This window comes from Parasteatoda tepidariorum, chromosome 5, assembly GCF_982258835.1.
Source record: "Parasteatoda tepidariorum strain Cologne lab strain chromosome 5, Ptep-v5.0, whole genome shotgun sequence".
Lineage (NCBI taxonomy): Eukaryota > Metazoa > Arthropoda > Arachnida > Araneae > Theridiidae > Parasteatoda > Parasteatoda tepidariorum.
Genome location: NC_141759.1, coordinates 32,362,710 through 32,382,374, shown reverse-complemented (window position 1 = coordinate 32,382,374; position 19,665 = coordinate 32,362,710). Strand labels below are relative to the sequence as shown.

Sequence of the window (19,665 nt, the reverse complement as noted above, 5' to 3'; positions counted from 1 at the left end):
GTAGTTTTTTTTGTAGTATTTAAGGGGTTTAGAATCAGATAGAACTGTGAATGATTTGTTGTATAAATAGTACTTGAATGCTGTTATACCCTTAACAATGGCGAGCAACTCCAACTTTATAGCAGGATAATTTTTCTCACCCTTATTTAATGATTTGCTAAAATAACCTACTGGATGAAAACCATCCTCATATTCTTGTAATAACACAGCAGAAACTGCCATTTTACTTGCATCAGTGTTTAAAAAGAATTTCTTAGAAAAGTCAGGTAATTTGACAAACGGCTTGTTAAAAAAAATATCCTGTAAGGATTTAAATGCATCTTGATGCTGTTGGGTCCATTTAAATGAAATATTCTTTTTCGTAAGATCAGTTAAAACACCAGTTAATTCTGCAAAGTTGGGTATCAATGAGCGATAAAATCCGCATAAACCTAGAAATCGTTTAACTTGTTTTACTGTTTTTGGAGCAGCAAAATTAGTGATTTTAGCAATATTAAATTCAACAGGTGAACTTATGTTTTTGGCAATACGAAAACCTAAATAATCTATTTCTTGTTCAAAAAATCTACATTTAGAGGGAGTAAGAGTTACATTATATTTACTTAAAATGTTTAACAAAGCTTTAACTTTAACCATCATGTCATCAAATTCATTGGCACAGATGATAAAATCATCTTGGTAGGCATAAATATGCTCAATTCCATGTGCCTTTAACTCATCAATAATTTTGTCAACGAAAGCTTGAAAGGTACTGGCACTAGTTTTGAGACCAAAAGGTAGTCGTTTGTTAGAATATGTACCAAAGGGTGTAGTAAATGTTAACACCTCCTGAAGTTCATCAGGGACCATTATTTGATTATAAGCACTTTTAAAATCTACTTTTGAATAATATTGAAACTGAGAAATATTGTTAATTAGAGTCGAAATCTTGGGAAAAGGGTACGTTGAATTTTCTATTATGGAATTAAGTGACCTAAAGTCTAAAGCAAGTCTATATTTGTTTTGATTAGAGGAATCAGTATCTTTTTTCTTTACTAAAACCATGGGCGAAGCCCAGCTAGAAACATTTCTTTCAATAATATTAGCATTCATTAACTCAGTGAGTTCATTTTTTACAATATCCTGTAAAGCTTGTGGTATATCATAAGGTAAGGTTTTAATGGGGTTATTGGATTTTAACTTAATACTAGGTTCAACTAAATCGGTACAGCCAAGTGTGGCAACAGATTTTGAAAAACAAGCATAATTATTTAATAATATATCAGCAATAACATGTTTTTGAGATTCATTTAAATTATCAAGGTAAAAATCATTAATAGACAACTCTAATTTTCGTCTTTCAAGCATTTCAGGTGAAGCTTGAATCAAATTTACATACTCATCATTGACATTTTGGTTATCAAGATTATTTTTAACATCAAAATCACTAGAAATTGATCCAATTTTGCAAGACTTATTTAAATGAATTGGTGATGCACTTTTGTTATATATTAATACATGAAATGAATTTTGGGTTAAACTATGAACACTTGGATGCATCAATAAATCATTATGATTTATAAGGGGAGTAAATAAAATGTCATTATTTAAAAATTTGTCATTATCGGTAGAGACATTGATGAAAACACTTTCATTAGGATCAATAACAACCTTATTAGTTAAATGAACATGTGATATTACATTTTGAACATTTTTCTGTTCAGCCAAAGGTAAAGCAAAAGGTAACTTAAAAGAGTCAAAAATCAATTCATTATTCTTAGAATCTATAATTATGTTATATTTGAATATTATATCATATCCAATGATACCTTGAAAATGAGAAGTATTAAATTTAGATACAAAAAAATGATGCTTAAACTGACTGTTACTGATTTTGAAAGAAATTTGAGCACACGATAAAAAATTAAGTTCAGAGTTTAGTGTAGAAATTTTTACGTTTCTAGATAAATATTTAACTTTAGTTACTAATTTAATTTGGTCAAAAATATCTTTAGGCATTAATGAAATAGAAGCACCAGAATCAATTAAAAATGTGAACTTTTTATCACCAAACATTATATCAATAAGTGGTAAATTACATTTGTTTTCACTAAATAAATTAAACAAGGTTGTCTCATTAGACTTTGGATTTAAGAATTCAGATATTTTTGTCGGACCATCACTCATAGTGTGATTTAAATAATCAGAAGGTTGATCAGACTGATCAGAAACAGGGGTTCGCTTAGTTTGAAAAGGGACCACAGTTTGCCTACAATGTGGTCCCGACACTAGTTTAAATTGGGACGACCTTGATTTTGTGGTCTCCGGTTATTACTTGAACCACTATTTCTATTAGGATTTTGTCTAGATCCCTGCAAGTTCAAATATTGGTAACATCGAGTCATAATATGACCATTTCTCCCACAAAAATGACATACAATTTGTTGTCTTGGATTGTTATTTTGGGTTCTCACATTAGATGTTGTGAATTGAGGACAATTTTTAAGACAATGGTCAGGAGATTTACATAAAGGACATAAATTGACTGCCTCTTGAACAATAGTAGTCAATTGTTTAATTTGATCTTTGAGGATTTCGATTTCAGAGCATTGGTCCATATTTTGGGTTTTATTTATAAAATTAACTGCAGCATTAGTATGTGGTGCAGAGCAGGAAGATATTATTTCTGCCTTGTTTACAATTGCCATGAAATCTGAAGGATCCTCAAAGGCTAGTTGAGTCTTTATGCTAGGAGATATAGCATTTAAGAATTGAATTGACTTAATTTTATTTAATGCAGCTGCATCATTAATAAAAGCATATGCCTGATGGGCTGCTGACTCAAGTCTATGGGCAAAATTTCTTATCGTTTCATTATGAAACATGTTTAGATCATTAAATTCAGCAATAGCTGAGGCCTCATTTTTTGTTGCACAAAAGAAATTTTGAAGGATTTTTACTGCTTCCTCAAAAGAATTGAGGCTTAGGCAACTAGGAGAAGTTGCAAAAAAGGTAAGTGCAGAACCCTTTAACTTGGACTTAAGGAAAATAAGGGCTGCCTGATTATTCCATTTGTTAAGTGCCTTAAGTTCCTTTACTTGGGACAAAAACCAGTTTAAAGTACTGGGATCCCCATAAAATGGGTCAATATTAAAGTGATATTCTCTTGAAGTTGGAATATCCTCACTCTGAGGGTCTGCTTGCCTAGTCCTTGGCATAATTAAAATATTCAAATACCAATAATTAAAAAAATGCTTAGATAAAAAATTTTTTTTAATTATCTACCCCTAAATAAATTAATGAAAAACATGAAATAAAAAACACCTACATAAAAGTGCACACTTAAAACATACATGTTAGAGACATGTTTCAAACTATTCAAAAATTTCCTTTTCACCAATGATGCATCTCAAATAAAAACATTTAAAATAAATATAAAATAAACATAAGTACAATGATCGAATGAAAAGAGGTGCATCATTGAGTTTTCAGCATGTCAACTGTTGCAAACGCGGCACCAAATATTATGTGGTGTGGCTAAATCAAAAGGGGGGTGACTAACATTAAGTCAACTTAAGATTAAATAAAATTTAGATACTAATTATGTAAAGGCCGAAAAGGTGATAATGGCGTACATTGGAAGTGGGTACAAATTTTCAGGTAAGCGCGACAATGGAACATGCTGAAAAAAAAAGGAAGAGAAAACAACTTATACTGTAAAATTACTCACCAGACTCATAGTTAAGGATGCAGAAAAACATAGTTTATTTATAAGATAACATTTATAAAAAGGTAAAAATGCTTGGCAAACATGCCAACACCAAAAATCGGCCTAAGCCGAAAACCAAAAAAACACACAATTGTGAGAAAAACAACTGCTACTGACTATTTCTTCGTTATGAAGATAAGGGAGAAATCTCTCGCCAAAAAAAATTAAACTTTTGCGAATAACGCCTCGGTTGGTTGGAGAAGGATCAGAGGGGCAAATCACAGAGCTGCAAATATTGGCCAACTGGCGAAATTAATTGTTAAGCTCCATGCCAAACATGAAGCAGGGTTGTCTAAAGTGGTGACACACCTGGTAAAGAATTTTGTGGAATGTTCTGGAACATTCTTGGCGCCATCATAAGATCAAAAGGGGCGCTTTGCATTTGATGCAAGCCGAATCGTGGGAAAGGGGACTTGGTGTCACTCCTTCTCGATCCAACAAAAGGGGTTTGCTGACTGGACATACATCTTGCTGTCAGCAAGTAACAAAAGGAGGAATCTTCTTTTAAAGGAAGAATATAAATGCAGAGAAAGATTACTTTCCCAAGGTTACAAAACAAATTGAGGCTTAAAACTTAAATATTACATGAAATATATTGCAAAGAATTATTGAATACTGATAAATAAATAACATTAATTACAAGTGTAAAAAGAAGAAATTAAAAAAAACATACAATTAAAAGTTTATCACAAATTTAACAGTTACAATTATTTAAGCGTTTAATACATTATTAACAATTAACAAATGATTATTAAATTAGATGAATGATGATGATTAAATAAATTAAGATGATTAGATAATGAAATTCGATAATTAAATTAGAATTAACAATTGATTTTACTTAATATGTAGTATACCATACTACAATATGTATATATGTATATATATATATATATATATATATATATATATATATATATATATATATATATATATATATATATATATATATATATATATATATATATATATATATATATATATATATATATATATATATATATATATATATATATATATATATATATATATATATATATATATATATATATATACTTTTAATAATTTTTCCAGGCTTTAACCACCTGAACATCTTTGTCGCTATTGTGCCTCTGACAATCTTAAAATAAGTTAAAATAAGAAGGAAGCGTTTAAATTGTCTTCGGCAATTTTAAAAAATGTTGAAATAAGTGGAAAATTTAATGACTATTAAAATTCTTAATTAACAAAAGAAAGCTAAATATTAACTTTCAAACGGAATTAAAAGCTAATCATTAAAGTAAGGTATGTAATTCACAGTTATAAAAGCAAATTAACAAAGGATAACTGACAAAAAAATTAGCTAACAATTAATAATTAGCAAAAAAACTAGTTAACAGGAAATCACAAAAAATAACAATGTAAAAAAACCAACAGTTAATAACTATAGAAAACAAGCTAACAATTAATAACTAGCAAAAAAAATAATTGTTACTAACTAATGAAAAATTAGTCGAAAGAAATAATTGATCCCTTAATAAACGTGCTTTTGTAGTACATATTATTTTATTTCACATTCAAAATTATTATCACAGACTATTTAACACAGTGTATTATAGGTAAGCAAACACATTTTAAACTAATTTTTTTCTTTGTGTGACGGCAAATTTCGAAATCGTTAAAAGTGTGCCGCCGCCAAAAAAAGGTTGAGAATCACTGATCTAAAATATTTGTAAAAAAAAGTTCCTTTTTTTTGTATTTTATATATATATAACAGTACGGTCCATTAAAAGTAATCCTATAGCATGTCGCAATATATTCTGAGTTTTCTATAATATGATCTTTAGATCAGTTAAAAAAAAAGAAAGCAATTTTAAAGTTAAAGATTTGATTTTAAACTAGTTAAAGAATGTTTAAAATTTCGAATAAATTATGTAAATCCTGTAACAGAAATCAATGACGATTTTCAATATTTTCGTATTATCGAAAATAATTTATTTTTAAGGGTCCCTTTCTGAAGTATCTCATTGAGCCCTCCCAGTACTAATTTGATTTTATTATTTTCATGCAATTTTATTTTATAATTAGAAAAGAAACAAAGAAAAAATACATTCTTTATTATATATATATATACACACATTCTAATATTCTCAAAAGTAATGAACCAATGAAAAACTTAATCAAGGTTAAAATAATAACTATAAAAGGATTTTAGTTTCAACATCAGAGATATAGTTTATAAATAATCTTGGCAACGATTCTGAGAAATGCCTTAATATTTACTTCACTTTAATTCGTTTCTAAGTAAATGGCTTTCAAAATTTTCAATGCTTTTAAAATAACCTTCATTAAGTCACTCAATATGAAGGGATTTGCGAAAGCTCTTTAAATCTTGTACCTAAATTTTCAACTAATTGAAATGCTGTTTAAATAATTATGATAAATAGAATAAATTTAAATCTCAGATATTTGTTTAATTATTTAGTTATGTTTAAATTTGGCCAGTGCCACCATTGTGAGAGTCATCAAAAATTTAAGTAGTATATAAAGGAGTTAAAAAGTGCAAGGATAACTAAAGCAATAAATACAGGATCGATTGTAAAAACTGACGATATATCTAGAACTGATCCAGAATTGATTTCCACTCTATTATATAAAGAGACTAGCAAAAAAAATATTTTACCAATGAGAGCCAAATTGGCAACACACTGAACGTAATGTTTTTAGCGCCACCTTTCGGCAAAAAGCTTAACCACTATAAGATATAATTTTGTTTTATTAAGATATAAGTTATTTCTAAGATTGATTTTAAGATAAGTTATTTTTATAAAGTCAAATTTAAAAAAAAAAAAAGAAAAAATCATAGAAGTCAAAATTGACTTAGATTTCGCCAAGAGGCATTTCCAACTATACTTTTACTAGATTACCCGCTATGAGATAAGTAAATAAATTCGAATATTCTACTTTCATAAAAATATTTGCCTCGTGCTAGATTGAGGGGGTGGTCGTCAGATCTCTGGGAGGCATTTAATCTCCGACTGCAGATTTTTAACGCACGTAACCTATATAGTAAATGACACTACATTATTTTAAATATTTATTAAAAACTTTTTTTTTCTTCTCAAATGTTAGACAGGCGATGTTTTTTTAAATTGTGGTAGCAGTAAAATTCCATAAAATAATGTCTCTATTATATATACTCAGTCAGTGGAATAAAATTTTTTTATCCGTTTATGAAATAATACAAATTTTCTTCCGAAAAATAAATTTCGAAAGTTTTGTTTCATATGAAATTTGAAATAAATTTATAAATGAAGTCTGTAAACTCTCCTTTTTTTCTCTGTACGCTCCTCCCTCTTCTGTTCTATAGCCTTCATTTAACAACCATCTCAATTTTGAAGTTCAAATCTACCAATGTTCAACTCAATAGCTTGTAACTTTGAACCCAATTCAGAAGACAAGGGAATTTGTCGTCGTGGAGGACTATTTGATGGAACTAAACCGCATTTACGTTACATGGAAAAGTAAACCACGAAAACCACCCATGATTAGCCCGATAGTAAAGGGACTCTAACCCATGGTCCGTCTACCACTGAGGATATTTTACGTGAGCATTGTGGTGGGAGCGAGCTGGGTGCGGAATTCGTATTTACCTCTCAATGAGATGACATTTTTGGGTAAAATGGGATGAGTTGTTGGAATTGAATTAAAATTTTTCTAAATAGGCAAGTGAGACATTGTTTTCGTTGTATTTTTTTACTCTGAAAAGAATGAGACCTATGGGTTGGAAAATGCACTTTACACGTTTAGATAGCAAAATAAAAATTGAACATATGTCAAAATTAATACTTTTTGTGTCAAAAGTAATGTTTTTTATGTATAAATAGTGACAGCTTTGGAATTGTTCGTTTTATTGACTCGTATATAGTCCCGTTTGATTAAACCCTTCCTTCTCGCTCCCGTGAAAATGACAGGGTGAGGTTTCGCCCTCTATTTCTCGCTCCCGTGATATTCCCGGGAGTGTTCAGTAGTAACGCGCCAATAGGAATAAAACTATTTCATTTATTTTGCTCGGAAAGCAATTTATTTCTCATTTTACATACCAGATGGCAGTCCCAGGATATTTTTAAGGTTATTTTAGATAGTTAGTTTATTTTAAACTAGATGTCAGCACTAATCAAATACGTGTATAATATACGTGTATAAAAAATAGACACTTTTATGACCGTTTTCATGAAAATTAACCGATCGTTAAGGGGTTAAACTAGGAAAATAAAGTCTAATTTATTTTGATGCATGTTCAGTTTCGTAAATATATACAAGTACAAAATTTTAATTTTTGTACTTAAAATCCTTATAACTTTCAAAATATTAGTCCGATTGTCTCGAGATTGGTTTCCTTCAATTTAGAGAGAAAAAGAACGTGGCCTCATTGGCCTTAATGAAAGAAAAGGGAAAGCTTACAGAGGAGAGATGAAGGGTTCTTAGCTATTTATAATGACATAACGAAGCTTTCTGCCAATTATTAATTTTTTTTAAGAAACAAAATTTTTTTTCATTTAATTACTGGCCTAATTATTATAAATATACTTAAATGAAAAAAATATCAAAAATATCTTTCTAATAAAAATTGTTTGATGTGTTTTTTTCATTAGCTGTAAATACATTCACTGGTTATTCAGAGCACGTACTAAATATAAAAGTGCTTGAATTATTTTTTATGTAGTTTCATTAAAAAAATGCCTTTTTTATCAATTTTTTTTAAACTATTACGATAGAATTACGCTTTCTATTAATTTCACATTAACTATATGATCTGCAAAAAATAGGTAATCCTCAATACTCATTACTTATATAAAGGATCATAGTTACTTGCATAGCTTCTCATAACTAATTTCTTTCAATTTAATAAATTATAACTATATACAGATTCTATAAATAATAAACTAAATATGAAAGCTTTAAACATTTTGTCTCTCACTTACGTTAAAAATTAGAAAATTAGATTATATTAAAGACTTCAAAAATTTTTCGCTTAAAATTTAATTTTGTTTTGTTATTTTCATATTTTTTGTTTTGTGTTTGTAAGTTTGTGGAAAGAAGACGAAGCAGCAATAAATTTCACTTGCGACACTTAGAAAACAAATGAGACTTGTATTGGTATTTGGCACATAGTTTGAGAATGAAACTTGTACACTCTAGCTTATTAGAAAGTGGCCGAAATGTTTCTTAAGGATAGATTCTATGTGGTGATAAAATTTCGATAACTTCTGTTCGTTGCGGTCAGAAAATAATTTAAGCCAATTTTCTGATGAAGTAAAAATCTTCAGTTGAGTTTTGAGCACTGTACTTAGTGAGAAAGTGTTGGAGAGATTGACAATTAATTTACTTTTAGCGATACTATAGGTATAATTCCTACTCGACATTCTTAAAAAAAGGAGCAAAGCTTTTTAACTCATACAAGTACAAAGCTTTAGTTAAAACTTTAGAATTCTACCTATTCGGGAGATCAATAAAATTTCGATTAAAAATAAATTCTGCTTAAAGTCATCAGGAAACGCTGGAAACTTGAGTGCGTTGTCATCAGAAACATTTCAAGATGTTAATTGCTCTCGCTAGTCGCTAATTAGTCCGAATTTTGACGATCAATTCTAATAAAGACAATAGTTCCTGCTTCTCTACCTTAAACATCTCAACTTCATAAGAAAGTGAGCAAAATTTCGATTCCAATATTTTAATATCACAGACACGATCACCAGTAATCACTGGTATTCGAACCCGGTTCACCTCACTGGAAAGCAAACGCTCCATCTCCTGTGTCACCACATCTCACAATGGGCTATTGGCGACGGTCTGTGAAACTTCTTTGAGGGTGATCAGAAGACATGCCATCGCAATTTTGATCTTCTGTAGATGCGATTGCTTCCCACCTTTGTATTCCGAAGACCTACAGGCGAAATCTATCATTTTACGGTAGAAAAGTTTTACGAAGATCGATCCCGCGGCTCCTTCGCATACCAATCAAATTGATCACCCACCCGCTCACTGACCGGTGCCAGTGATGTTTGACTTCGGTGTCTACAGGAAATCGTGTCCTTGTGATCAGCCAATTGTGGGATAATACAAGGGAGGGAAACATTCTTATGGCATCCTTTTCCTTATTAGTTGTTTGTCTCCACAACACCCCATTATACCGTTTTAATAATTCTCATTTTCAACCGAAGGAGAGTCGATAATTATTGAAGTTATTAATGTCGAGATTATTATCAACAAAGATAACCATCCAATGAGAATATATTGCGGAAATTTTCTACAATGACATCAGCGTGAATGTCGAGACGATCGTCATTCCTATGGAACGAGAGCCAATGGATTTTCAACCGATGGAAAGTCGATAATTATCGAAGTTATCGATATCGAGATTATTATAACAAAGATGATATCAACAAAGATGGAACGAGAGCCTTGAACAAGTTGTCCATCAACCCCTGTGGTGAGCAACAACAACCTAATGGTCTAAGGTAAATAATAGTAGAAGCATTCTGTGAAGCAAAAATATCAAGTTCAAAATAATAGAACCGTTAAGTACAAGTACAGTGGTCAGAACTTGAACCCACTACTATAAAAATTCATGCTACATAAAAAAAGTAACAAACTAATATTAGATTTCCGGTATTGTGTTGTATTTAAAAACTAGATACATGATAAATGAACCCGATAATATTGAAATTCTGACATCACTTGGAAGCTAATTTACAATACAGTGGCCTATAGCAACTGGTGCTCATTTTTCGGCGATATTTCTCTTGGCTGTAGTTGGTTGCATTTGTAATGCAAGTTTTCATTTCTTTTAAAATCTGTTATCTGAACTTTTTAAAAAAAAACCAGTCTAGAATCAAGTTTTTTTAATTATTTATTTATTTATTTATTTAAGAAACTGCCAAACTAGAGAATGGGTCGTTAAAAGCAGCTGGATAGGAAAATCGGCATCTGTAATCGGTTCAAACTTTATCAAGGTAAAATCTTCTATTTATGTTTTACTGCAATAGATTTTGCTCATTACTGTTTTTCTATTTTTTCTTGCTTTTTTTAAAGAACCTTGTGCGATTAATTTGATTTTAATTCAAGTTTTAGAATATATTTAACTGGTGTCAAACACCAGTTAAATATATTCGTTATCCATTTTTGAAAAGATTAAAATTTCAAAAAAGTATTTTTATTATATCACGTAGATATTAAACTGTTAAACTGAAATGTCAAAAAGCCGACATAAAAAAATATTTGATGGCCATTTCTTAATGAATTAACGATATGCTTGAATCTTGTAAATCCGTTCTTAAAATTTAAATTTCCCTTAATTAATCGCAATAAACTTAAATCTTTAAAAAATTTAGGTCATAGCGCAATGTGCTTGAAAATTAGGTCATAAAACAGTTAAAAATACAAATTTAAAGCATTTTTCTTTTCATAATTAACATGATTATGAACTCGATAATAAGTTAATAATAAAAATGAAATATTGATTCTTGATTGAAGACAAATATAAAGCTAACCAAACTATTATACCCCAATTATAAATAAAAAAAAGGCTTAGATTTTCTTTTAAAAGGATAATATGAAAAACAAATGTTTAATATGCTTTAGTGAACTTAGATATATATTTTGAAAGGAAAAGTAAGTTGTTTAAATATTGATTTTTATTATCGCAAGAATAAAATGTATTCATGAAAAATAGGATATTTTATCTTTGACGTTTAAGACTTTAAAGATTTATTCAGAGTATTTTCTGTTTAAATTGAAAGTTAAGGTATGATTTTCTTACTTTTCTTTCTTCTTATTACAAAGAGGATCTTCAAATTATGAATTATGTTGGTAATGACTTAATATCTGATTAAGCTAAGTTTTGACAAAAAATTTTCATTAATTACTTTAAAAAAAATTTTCTAGAAAGATAATTTTCGGAAAAATGTTGTTTCGAATAAGATAAACTTTTCACACCCTATAAATTTTGTTTTAAAAACAAAGGAAGCATTTTATATGAAGTATTGATGAAGTTAAAAAAATAATTTCGAACTTGCATTATGCAGCACTTTATTCAATGTTTTGCAGGCTATACACGTTCTTTTGATTAATAACTAAAAACTGTTTAAAATTGTAAATTTATTTTATAAATCAAAACCCATTTTTGCATAAAGTAAGAGAATCTTAAATGTAACGTCACTATAATGATTGTTTATTGGTATTTTTTATTCATTATTCGTTGATGTTACAATTCGTCATCCTCCTCATATTTTTATTTTTATAACCTTCGTTGAACAGACGATACAATTTTGAGTTTACAACTATGAATGTTCAACTCAATAGCCTTGTAATGTTAAACCAAATCCTGAAGACAAAAGAAATCCTGGATAAAATATTCGTAGAAATTAGCCATCGTCAAGGACTTTTTGATGGAACAAAATCGCATTTGCGTTACATAGAGAGGAAAACCACGAAAACCTCTCACGTTAAGCTTCACGGCAAGGGACTCATACTCTGAAGATATTTCAAATCAGCACTGTGGTCGATGCGAAACGGGAGTAGAATTCGCATCAACCATCTGCTGGGATTCGAACCTGTGTCACCTTGACTGGGGGACGAGTGCTCTATCCTTTGAATCACAGCTCATCCTAATCATATTTTATTATATAAGCGTCGTTGCAAAAACGACATAATTTTTAGGTTTGCGAGTGCTAATGTACAACTCAGTAGCCTTGTAGTTTTGAACCCATACCAGAGGACAAGGGAACTCCTGGATCAAGTAACGGGAGATATTTGCCTTAGTGGAGGACTTTTTGATGGAACTAACCCCCATTTGCGTTACATGGAGAGGAAAATCTCGTAAACCTCCCGTGGTATTCAAACCAGGTTCACCTCATTGGAAGGCGAACGCTCTCGCCCCGGAGCCATCACAACTCTGACTCATCTTACTGAAATTGTCCCGCAGTGGACTGATCGTTAGGACACGGTTCCCAGCAGATCACCGAAGTCAGGCATCACTTGCTACGGTCAGTGTGCGGGTGGGTGACCACTTGGATCAGCCTGCGTAGGGACCGAGGGTGTGCGGTATTGGTCCTCGTTAAACTGTTCTATTGTAGAGTACTCAACTTCGCGCGCAGGACGTCGGGCTACCGAAGCGGGGGTGCCATCCCCTCTGCAGAGGATCAAAATTGTGATGGCATGTCTTCGGATCATCCTCAGGGATGTTTCCCCGACCGTCGCCAATAGCCCATTGTGCAGCTCTAGTGCGACGTAAATGAACAACAACATCATACTGAAATTATTTTTCAAAAGTAATAAATGGGTGTTGTAACTTTTGAAGCGGCAAAAAATTTTTACAACCGCTAAAACTCCTTTGATCACTATAATTAATCAGGTAGTTGAGAATTTACGATTTATGCTTGCAAACTTACATTTTTTTCTGAGGTTAGCCAACACCTTCTGTAACTAAAAGCCACCACTCTGTTTCTGAAAGGTACTCTTATCAGACCTCTACGTAAACCAGTTTACACAACAACTATTTAATTAGAAATATAGTAAAAACAAGAAAGTTTTGACAAATATATAGGCTTTAAAATCTATTTAATTAATGAATATGATTGGTTTGCCTTACTTCATTGTCATTTACTGCAAATTAATTGATCAATTTTATAAATATTGAAGTAAGAAAAATTACTTTCAGGTATTTTCATATTAGATGTTCAGTACCTAAGCGCAGTTGGCTTACTTTTTAAATAGTCTGCGCAGACTTTTTATAAGAAACCGTGTGATGAAAGAAGTAAGCAGAACTTAGTTATGGCAAATTAAGAAAAGCTAATTCGAAGAACACCGTGATAATAATAAAAAAATACTCATAACAAACAATATTTATTATAAAAAAATACTGACAATTGAATGCACTTTCATTTAACTGCTTGCAAGTAGTTCAACTCTTTCAGAGAGCTTCACTGATAAGAAATCGCCGTTTTCAGTAAAATAATTACTCTCGAAAATAATGAAAAAATATGTATGGATAATTAGTTAATCACAATTACGAATCGTATCCAGCAAAACTTATTTACAAGATTCTGTGCGCTAACGTCTACAACAGCTTCTTATACAGTGGAAATTGTTTCAAAATTAAATAAAATATGTTAGAAACTGGGTCGTGACGTTATTGTAAGTGAGGAGGAGAGCTTTTTTTCTGGTATATTTTGCTGTAGGATTGTTTAGACCCTATTTTATGGTAAAATTTGGCTTCAATTTTTAAATTAAACTTAAAAGGCACAAGATTGTGGTTTCAAAATCTATAATATTAGCTACGGTCATTGCAATTATATATATATTTTTTTTTTGTTATACAATATCAATTATTTTTTCAAAAATGGAATGATATTTAATTTTTTAGCGGATTTATAATGTACTCAAATTCATATCATAATGTATTTATAACACTCTATTTATATATTATAAAATCCTATTTATATATTATTATATTATTATTATTATAATATTTACATTTTTACCACAATATTATTTAAAATTTCAGTGGTTAACTTCAACTACTTTTATTACCGTATTAGATTGAACTGGATAATATCTGCTTACTATATTACAGTACAGAACCCGTTATCCGGAAATCAGAAAACCGGAAAACCAAAAAACCGGAACGAAATTCGATAAATTTTCCCGCCATTTTTTTAAAAAAATGTTTTTTTCCTCATAAGATTTTAGGATTTTTCTTTCTTTTTTTGAAAGATGTTTACCTTACCATCATTTTGGAAATAATCATTAGTGTATTACTCCATCGCTTTTTCTTCTTTTTAAGATTATTTCCAAAAAAAAATTTTTTTTAGTTGGGTTTAACAATAAAAAAAGCTGCTTTTTTTAGCGATTCAGAAATCCGGAAAAATCAGTTATCCGGAATAGCGATGGTCCCGATCGTTCCGGATAATCGGTTCCCTACTGTATTACAAATCGTCTGTGACTTTTTAAATATGGACATAACTAGAAATACATGTTTACGAAAAGGGACACACCTCGAAAGGTGGGTTTACAAAAAAAAGACACGCCCCGAAACGTGTGTTTATGAAAGGGACGCAGCTTGAAATGCGTGTTTACGAAAACGGACATAGATCAAGGGCGCCGGCAGAATAATATAAAAGGGGGTGCAACCCTCTAACAAACTAACGCAAAACAAAATGCAAAAAGAAAAAAAAAAATGTAAAATTTTCTGTTATTGCATTTTGTTTTGTTATTACATATACTTTCATCTGTTAGTTCTTTTCAAGATACATTTCTTCATTGTTAACAAGATATTTAAAAAAAAAAAGTACGAATTTCTTGTACTTGCAAATTTTGCCACAAGAAACTATTGATGGCGTTGGCATGGCTATTGACTTTGAAACTCAAATAGCTACAAACAGTAGTTTCGTATACTAACGTGTTTGTGCACGCTTAACATTGGTATTTACTGTGTTGATGAAGTTATGCAGTTGTGAAAAGTCAGTTTGTGTTATTATACACCTTTGTTAAACTAAATAACTAATAGAAAATATAATATTATTTATATTTTCTTAAATGAAATTTAAAAATATAGCTGAGATATCTGCCAAGTTTGAACATGCTCAGCGTGCATAAGAAAAGAATCAAAGATGACTCAGAATTCATTGAAAAAGTTATAAACAGATTTGGGCCGCAAACAAGACGATTACAATTCTTGTTTGATTAAACAATTTTTTAATTGTTATGTGTCAATTATTTAATTATTTGTTTTCAAATAAAAATATTTATAACAAAATTGTTTTTCTGTATCGCTTTAATTGTTAAAAAAAAAGAAAGGAAAAAAAATCCAGAGGGGTACAAGTGCACCCTCTTGCTTCCCGCTGCCGGCGCCCTTGACATAGCTCGAAATATATGTTTACGAAAAGGGAGGCAGCTCGAAATACGCGTTTTTACGAAAAGGGACACAGATCAAACGGAGAACACAAAATACAGAAAAGTATTTTGTATACGGAAATGCACAAAATATTTTTTTTAAAAAAATACTAATTCAATAAATTGTACCCAGTGACTAAGATTATTAAGATTACTTAGTTAAGAGAAAAAGAACAATACTCATAAAACGGAAACTTCGAAAAACGGAATCAAATGCCATATTCATTTTCTTAAAACTCATTTTGAGCTGTGTCATTTTCATAAACACGTATTTCAATTTACGTTCAGACTTAAAAGCTCACCGACTAAATTTGGGACGTATTTCCAAAAATGAATTATCATGTGCTGTTTGTCATTTCAATTGATATACGTATTACTTTATTTATTCTTTTTTTTGTATAATTTAAAATTGAGAAACAATATTAATTTAATTGTTCCAGAAATATTTGATAATCGTAGTTTTAGATGCGTTAAATTCTTTTATTTTTTCAAGTGACTTCATTCATTCATTTTTCGAATTTTTTTTCTTCTAAAAAATGTGTTTGCTCGGTTTTATTTGTATTTTAAACTAAGCTTCAAGAAAATTGTCGTTCTTTGATTATTAAGAATATAATCATTTAAATATTTATTTTAAAATTGTTCTCATAATATTTGTTCTTGTAACATACTGTTGCAGTGAAAATAAATATTGTAATAAAAACTGTAAGTAGCTTAAAGATGTCTTTCAATATAGATGGCAGCACTAAAACTGTTTCCCAATAAAACTTCTGCTACATCAAAAAATAATAATACATGAATAAAATAAATAGAAAAATGTAAATTGGAGTAGTCAATATTAAAAGAGCAAGTTTTCATCCTTTTTTAAGTTTTCTGAACTGAGTTTTGTGATAAAAATATTACTACCCAAAATTCCGATTCATTTTTTATTAATTTTATTCCTTTTACAGACATAATCTATAAATTTTTTTAAAATCAGATTTAATTTTTCCTTAAACCCTCCTTCATTGAATTAAATTGAACATTTGGAAATGTATTTTAATTTCCGTGGTTATGTAAAAAGTGTGTGAATTACGAATACATTTAAGTGTATAGAAAGTTTCCATCTCACATACGAAAGATGGAAAGATAGTAAAAAAGTGTCTGAAGTTTTAGTTATTAATGCGAAAACATTTAATTAATTTTACTGAGTATCTGTATAAAAATTACATTATGGCATTAAAAAATATACATGACAGCTTACTAAAATATTATTTAAAACTTAAAAGATTTTCAATCGTTAGATGGCATCACTAGAGCATTCGCCAGTTCACTATAAGTTTTACTCAAAAAATAAATAAATAATAAAATAAATAACTTAACAAAATAAAAATAAATAAAATAAATAAGATAAATAAAAGGAAAAGAAGGAAAGAAAGAAAGGGGAGGAAAAGAAAAAAGGCAACATTCAACCACACTTAAATAATGTTTCATATATATATATATATATATATATATATATATATATATATATATATATATATATATATATATATATATATATATATATATATATATATATATATATATATATATATATATATATATATATATATATATATATATATATATATATATATATATATATATATATATATATATATATATATATATATATATATATATATATATATATATATATATATATATATATATATATATATATATATATATATATATATATATATATATATATATATATATATATATATATATATATATATATATATATATATATATATATATATATATATATATATATATATATATATATATATATATATATATATATATATATATATATATATATATATATATATATATATTAATATATATTAATATATATATATATATATATATATTAATATATATTAATATATATATATATATATATATATATATATATATATATATATATATATATATATATATATATATATATATATATATATATATATATATATATATATATATATATATATATATATATATATATATATATATATATATATATATATATATATATATATATATATATATATATATATATATATATATATATATATATATATATATATATATATATATATATATATATATAAGTTATTGTTAGTAAGTAATTAGTCTATAAATAGTAATTTGTTAGGTTATAAGCTAAAGCTGTTTCATTAGTCGTATAAAATATTTCGCTCATCTGAACAAACAAAACTGACAAAAGTTTAAAAACAAAATATGCCAAAGAATTGTTTTTTGTCCTATTTTGCAATTAAAAATTATTATGAGAAATTCAAATTTATCTCATTGCCAGTTAAAGTAATTAGTCTGTAAACAGTAATTAAAAGTAATTTTTCAGGTTATAAGCTAAAGTTGTTTCATTAGGTATATTAAATTATATCTCGCTCAAGTGAACCAACAAAATTGACAAAGTTTTGAAAATAAAATATGCAAAGGAATATTTTTTTTCTTAATTTACAATTAAGAGTTATTGTAAAAAGGTTAAAGTTAGCTAATTAATAATTAAAGGTTTATTTATTTTATGTTATAATGCCTAAGTTATTTCATTAGGTATACTCATGTTTCATTCATCTGAAAAATCCTTAGCTATGATTAAAAAAAAAAAAGGATTTTTTAGATCCTATAGCAAGGAAACTCTTTTAAAATAGCTTTCAAAAAAAAAAGTTTTATCTATGCTAATTTTAGTTCTGTGATAGAACAATACAGTTTTGCAATAAAAACAAATGTTGAAAGCTAATAATCAAGTAAATCAAGGAAAAATATGCATTTTACTTATTAGTTATATTTTTCTTCTTATAATCATTAGATAAAGTATCCGAAATTGTAAATAAGCATTTTTCTTTCAAATAATTACAAGCAAGTAAACAATGTAAGTATCATTATATCAGTTATATGTTTTGATTTTGGGGAAGTCGTCATCCTAAACTCGTTTTACCAAGGTTGATACTTTTTTCTGCCACATATTCGAAAATAAAAAGAAGAAAAATAGGAAGAAATCATTCCTCAGAAACGCGATGGCCTTCTAATTATGAAAATTAATAGTGAATCTTCATAAGCTGTTGCGAATACATTGATTTTTCTTTTTGACGCAGAAAAGTTTCCTTACACATCAAATAGAAATTATAAAATAAAATGAAAATTTTTGTAAATTTTTATTCTTAAAAATGCTTAAATTTTTTTTTAAATAAACTAATAACTGGAAAATTTTAATTTTTTCAGATGCTTTTCTTTAAAGAACGTAAATGTCAAAAGGAAAAAGTTTTCGAGGTTAAATTTAAAACAAGACTGATGCCCTACGTTTACCGTTAGGAAAACTGAAAAATCTAAATAATTTTTACTGTAAAATAAATAATGTTAGACATTTTTATTTCATTATGTTCTTCCGTTTGAATTTGTATCATTTCGTTTATTTGTATGGGAAAGAAATCAAAATTTAAATCGTCGAAATACTTCATTTTTAAAAAAATTTAGTTAGCATTTTATTTTACTTTATAACAGTCCTTGAACAGCCGACCCAATATTAGGCTTGCGGCTTCTAATGTTTAGCTCCAAAGCCTTGTAATTTTGACCCCAATCTAGAAGAGAAGGGAACTAACCCGCTTTTGCGTTGCACGGCGAGGAAAACCACGAAAACCTCCCATGGTTAGCCTGAAGGCAAGGGAACTCTAACCTATTACCTGTCTACCACTGATGATATCTTACGTCAGCACTGTGATCGATGCGATCCGGGTGTGAAATTCGTATCTACCATTCATCCCTGGTATTCGAACCAGGTTCACCTCATTTGAAGGCAAACTCTCTATCCCTTGAGCCACCACGTCACTATGTAACTAGTATTGACAGGACAATTCAAATTGATGACAAATCTCATCGGTGATAAATTCTGCTCTAGAGCCGTCGTGACTCAGGTGATAGAGCGTTCGCCACACAAT

The 19,665-nt window shown here is 28.8% G+C and overlaps 1 protein-coding gene across 1 annotated transcript in view; it reads left to right on the top strand.

Moving 5' to 3' along the window:
• The first annotated feature begins 10,536 nt into the window (after window positions 1–10,536).
• The window catches only part of LOC107440956 (clavesin-2), a 60,950-nt gene continuing 51,821 nt past the window's right edge, over window positions 10,537–19,665 (top strand). The window contains exons 1-2 of the mRNA XM_043048377.2: window positions 10,537–10,555; window positions 10,662–10,743. The gene's annotated coding sequence lies outside the window, so the exon portion shown is untranslated. The remainder of the gene's footprint in view (window positions 10,556–10,661; window positions 10,744–19,665) is intronic.